Source organism: Bos javanicus, chromosome 2 (genome assembly GCF_032452875.1).
Source record: "Bos javanicus breed banteng chromosome 2, ARS-OSU_banteng_1.0, whole genome shotgun sequence".
NCBI lineage: Eukaryota > Metazoa > Chordata > Mammalia > Artiodactyla > Bovidae > Bos > Bos javanicus.
Window position 1 is genome coordinate 6,436,487 of NC_083869.1, and position 6,000 is coordinate 6,442,486.

The window sequence follows — 6,000 nt, forward strand, 5'->3', positions numbered from 1 at the left end:
GTTGTCTCTACTTTCAAGACTAAAAATCTAGGTTTTGAGAACAAATAAATTATGAAATAGTTACAGTACACAATGTATCTTATTCTTATCAAAGACTATATCAAATTTTCTTTTAGATGGAAACTTCAGTCCTGAATTTAAATATTTATTTGTAAATCTTACTTATTGGTGATAGAGTTTTAGAATCAAAGGGCCCTATTTAACCCCAACCTTCTCTTTTGGATAAAAAAAAGTGACAGAGATACATAAATATACATTATTTTAGTAACAATAAATTAAAATAATTATATAGTGTTTTGATATATATGCTCTTGTTCCATCAAATAATTCTGTCAGATGATAACAGTATTCTTTTCCCCATTTCTCAAGTGAGAAAGCTGGAAAAGAATCAAAGGTGATAAATGACTTTCCTACAGTCACTGAACTAGTAAGTACCAGAGTCATTGTTTGAACATAGGCCTTTTCACTCTAGATCCAGTGTTCTCTGTAGTACAGAAAATCATCTTTCTTTGCCATATTTTCTCTTAAGGTAGGTTTTCTTATGGTACATGTGAGGATTAAGGACTGAAATTCACTATAGTCAATTATGGCACACAGATTTCCAAAACCATTCCTTCTTTACAAATATCTTATCCCAAAAGTGACTTTAAAGAACAGGTTCTGCCTTTAACATGGCCAAAATGACTTACCAGGAAACTGTGTTTACATTTCCCACTAAAGAATCCAGTTAGGTAATCTTTTCCCATGCTCTGTTAACAAGTTTAATACATTTAGAGATGACTAAAAGAAACAAATAATTTGTCTGTATAACAAAGTATAAATGGGACCATAATTTTGTAAGCAACTATGTAGAATAGGCTCCCCCGGTGGCTCAGATGGTAAAGAATCTGCCTGTAATGGGGAGACCTAGGGGTTCTATCCCTGGGTCAGGAAGATCCCTTGGAGAAAGGAATGGCAATCCACTCTAATATTCTTGCCTGGAGAATTCCATGGACAGAGGAGCTTGGCAGGCTACAGTCCATGAGGTCACCAAGAGTCAGACACGACTGAGCAACTAACACACACACACACACACACACACACACACAGAATGCTAGCATGCTTAGAAGAGGAGTGACCCAACCGTACATAGATCTACAGGGACAAACCTTGGTTTAGTCACTTAACATGTTGCATTTCATCTGAAAAACAGAGTAATGATCTATAGCATTTCTGCAAGGATTACATAGAAATGTATGTGATACCAATCTGTAAACCCTCAAGTACTATGCATAAATGTAAAGAGGCAGAGTTACTGATTTGCTGGTTGTATTTTCCTACTGCTGCTGCTAAGTCACTTCAGTTGTGTCCGACTCTGTGTGACCCCATAGACAACAGCCCACCAGGCTCCCCCGTCCCTGGGATTCTCCAGGCAGGAACACTGGAGTGGGTTGCTGCCAGGGTCCAGCCCCAGCAGGATCCAGGGGTACCCTCAGGATGATGGCATAGGCGATAAGGAAAGTAAAAAGACAGAGAAAGAGAGGCTTGATCTTCCTTGGTTTACACAGAAAGCCAATAAATCTCCTGTGTTCCAAGGAGTCATCCTGAAAGAAGAACAGAGAGAGAAAAGGAGAGAAAAGGAAAAAAGAATGACATGGGGAGACCAAGCTTCAGTGAGCGAGGCCCATAACTTTATTTTCAAAAGGAACTTTTATACCTTGACTTGTGTATAGAGGGAAATGAAAGATGGAAAGTCATACAGAGTCAGCCCAAACATTACATCTGTTTTGTCTTTATCGAAACCAGGATTTTCTCTACATACCTTTCCCATAAAAAATGTTGTGTACAATAGCTTCTGGCCTTGGAGGCCTGTGGAAATTTTATGACCCTTTTTTGATAAAGGCTGTTCAGCCAGAAAACTTGTTTTCCCTTAAAGTGTTTCTTCTTTATTTCTCCCAGCCTCAGAAAGTACTAAACAGAGTTACATTCTCACGGAGCAAAGGTGCAGTGGGTCACAACAAAGAAAGAACCAATTAGCTCAAAGGTCTGATGTGGTTAATTCCAAGGCTGCTACTTGTTTTTCTTACATTCCAACTATATTAACCAATGCACCCCCAGGTGCACAATGGATAAGGGATATGGGCACTTGGCAGCAAGCATTGGCCCAGTAATGAAGCCCTTTACCAGTACTATCTATTGTAATAATTTTTCATCCCTTAAAGGACTCTAAGCTCATTAGGACTTTTGGAATGTTTTGGCTTCCCATGCCTTTCAAGGTTGGGGAGTTGTGAACAATCATGTGTTAATTGCAAGAATATGGATAAACCTGTCAGGCAAGCTAGAAAGCCATTAGAGAGGTTAAAATAGAAATATTCCTTTCATGCCCAGGAGACTTATTAACTAAAGCCCTAAGTTGACTTTTTCCAGAGAAAGTTGGTCAGGGATAGTCCCCTGTTAATGTCAGAAGAGTTGGTGAAAGGCACAAAATAGTAAGACAGACAGATTCTGATTTTGGGGTAGATGCTCGAGCAGATCCAGGGGGTCCCTTGAGGCCTGATCTGCCTTTGCCTGTCAGGTTCTCTCCTGAGCTTTGTCATGGGTGGGATCTCCCGTGGTGGCTCCCGGCAGGTTGCCATTTCCTTCTCCAATGCGTGAAAGTGAAAAGTGAAAGGGAAGTCGCTCAATCATGTCTGACTCTTAGCGACCCCATGGACTGCAGCCTACCAGGCTCCTCCGCCCATGGGATTTTTCAGGCAAGGGTACTGGAGTGGGGTGCCATTGCCTTCTCCGTGTATTTCCTAATGCAGATACTAATCACAATTCAATCAACATGAAAAGTTAAAACATATTTTAAGCTACAGAAGTGTTATTGAAAGTTGTACATAAAACAAAGAAAGCAAGTTTTGAATAATTTAAATAATCACTATCACTTATTATTTGTAGGTTAAAATTTTTACATTAAGAATAACTATAAAATGCTGATTTACTTTTAGTAAGTCATATACATAATCAGTCTTGCTTTCTTACCATCTGAAGTATTTTTACAAATTACCATCCCCCTTTTGAATGCTCTAACAATGTAATTTAACTTAATGTTTACATATAAAAGACACTCAAATTATTACTGATTCTAACAGTGATGATAATGTTGGCTGTCAATATTTGAAGAACTAAAATACAATGAATAAGATATATTTAACACAAACTATAGTGAAAAAAATTTAATCTTCTTTAAATGATTAAAAAATCTCTTCAAGATCTTGGCTTGCTCTAGGAATCATCATTATAAATGTAAATTATTATGCAGTAGTTTAGCAACAACTCAGCTATCTAAGCACAGTGGTAAGGAATTTATTTTAGCATGTGTTTTTTAGCATAAGTTAAATATATGCAATCCCAATATTCTCCAAATTATTCATACTATTTTGGATTAATTTTATCAACCATAATATACCATAATTAAAATTAAACCTAATAACATTCAATACTTAGAGTTTTTATACCTTTCAAGGAAAACTATTAAGTAGAATAGAATATGTAGTTATATAAGGTATACACAGCTATCTTACTCAATTTTTACTCTGATTTTCCATTTACAAATGTTCCCTCTATAGTTTATGCTTTGAATTTTTCTTATACTAAGATCTTAAAGAAACCTATTTTAAAAATCTTCACTGTCCTATTAAATCCACAGCCTTTCCTTTCTTCCTCATCTTCCAATGGCTAGTTTCTATCTTTTGTTTACCCCCATTAGCTCTCTAAGAGATCATAAATAAAGAATCATCTTTATTTGATGCATTTGAACAATGAAAGGGAAAGAACATATATGCTGCCAAGTTGAGCAGTAAAAATTAATAATCTTCCTATTACTAGTCTTCTGTACTGTAATGAGTTTAAAAACTCAAAAATTTTTGACTCATGAAAAAAATAAAAAGAAAGCAAAAGAGGGACACTGAAGTATGAATTTTTCATAGCTGACCCAAAAAAGGTAATTCTAAGACCTATTACTGATAGTGTTTATGTCCTACCCATGTTTACTTTAACAGCATATTTATAAGCATTCATGTAATACTTTTCATAATTATATTATATACCAGTTGACATATTGAATCCAAAGCTTTAAAGAAAAAATAAAGAAAAGCTCTGTAAGAAATCTCTAATCATGCAACTAGTGTAGAATCTATTTTGCATTAAAAAAAAAAAGACTTTAAAATTAGAAAACAGGAATTACCAAGAATTTCTAGTGACTTTCTGAATTCTACATTTGTAATTGCACCAAACTTAATTCTCATATTAAACCTCTGAAAATACATGGATAAAATACTTTATGAATTTAGACTGCAGCACTGGAAATAAAAAATAACTAAAAGAAGATAACATACCTAGTAATTTTTCTAGGAAAAATAAGATACCTAGTAATTTTTACCAGGAAATAAAAAGATAAGAACGGTATTTAGATAAAAGATAAAAGAACAGTATTTAGAGCATCAGATGTTTATATACCTTGTAGAGAATAAACAGTTAATAAAGATATATGAAATTTTAACAGATAAAAATGAAAACAATCTCCTAAGATTCAAAGAATCGAAGTTAAAGTTGGAAATTTTGCCCTATTAAAGGAGGAAACAGACAGAACAGGCTACATCTTGAAAGCAGGACTCCATCTTGGGCCAGACTGTGGACTTTGAGCTAGGTGCCCAGTATCTATGGAAACGACATACCAACTGGAAAACCAGGCCCCCTGGATGGAAGAGCCCCAGGGCTCGTACCTAGACTCTCTGTTGCCTAAAAGAATACCCTAATTATCTGTGTAACTGAATAGAATCATGAAGTCTATTATGCTTATTGGGGTATGACCACAGGCCTATTGATAATTTTCCACTGTTAACTACCTAGGCTTAAGGCATATGAATCACGGGTTAACTTTGATTGTATCTTTCTTTTCCTTTATTCAGACTAGTTTCAGGGAATTTGGGGAGGTGGGTATGGGCATGTACACTTAGGGTATATAAGGTTTTTCAGAAAAACTGGTCAGGGTCTTTGGCTAAGAGGAGACTCTGCCTTGGGCCCGCCGGTGTAATAAACTGCACTCCACTATCTGCATTGTACTTCTGAGTGAGTTTGTTTCCCAGAACGCGTGGCTACAACATTTGGTGCATGGGCCAGGAAACTCCTCACTTTGAGGAGACAAGACCCATTTGGGACTACTTTGAGGCCTTGCGGCTCGAATCTTCTAGAAGGGGGGGAAGGAGCCTTGCCCTTCTGGAAGGATTCTGCTTCTGAATGCCCGCACCTTTCACGTTAGCAGGTAGTGGATGGCAGCAGGGGAACTGATTGCTCAGGTGAGGAGGAACCCACCCAGCAGGGTGGAAGAGGGGGCCCGACCACCCCCTGGGAGGGATTAGAAGGGGCACAGACCCACAGGAGCCTAAAATAGGCAGGTGGCAATGATTGCTTGTACACAGGTTGACGAGCGTGTTAGGGCTTAGGAAGGAAATTTGTGAAGGTCATTTAGGAGGTGGTGTCCATGCTGTCTAGGGGAAATTTATTACCAAGCAATTGCCAGGGGATTTTTAGGAAAAGAAACTTGGTTTTTGTGTGCTCGTATTCTGCCCTCCCCAAGGTGGTGTCTCATCTGCTATGAAATTCTTGACCCCCTCGGAATTCTCAGGCTAGAAGGAGGGGGATACATAAGTGAGTACGAATTGGCTTTTCTGGAGATGGCCTGGGACATGGGATATGTAACCCATCTGTATTTTCATCTGCACCTGATAAAGCCCACCAAGGCAGAATGGACTTTAAAAGTTAAGGGAGAAAAACAGTCTTGGATCACGTGGTGTTCTGGTTCGGCTGTTGTGACTGGCAGGTGAAGACACGCTGGTCCCCCTTCTCCCTCTGGGATCTGGCAGGTAAGACTGTTCTCACCCCAATTAGGAAGGAGGCAGAACGGCAATTTAAGTGTCACTGAGTGGAAATATCAGACATACATAGGGTACTGAGAACTTCGTAGACAGAACGAAA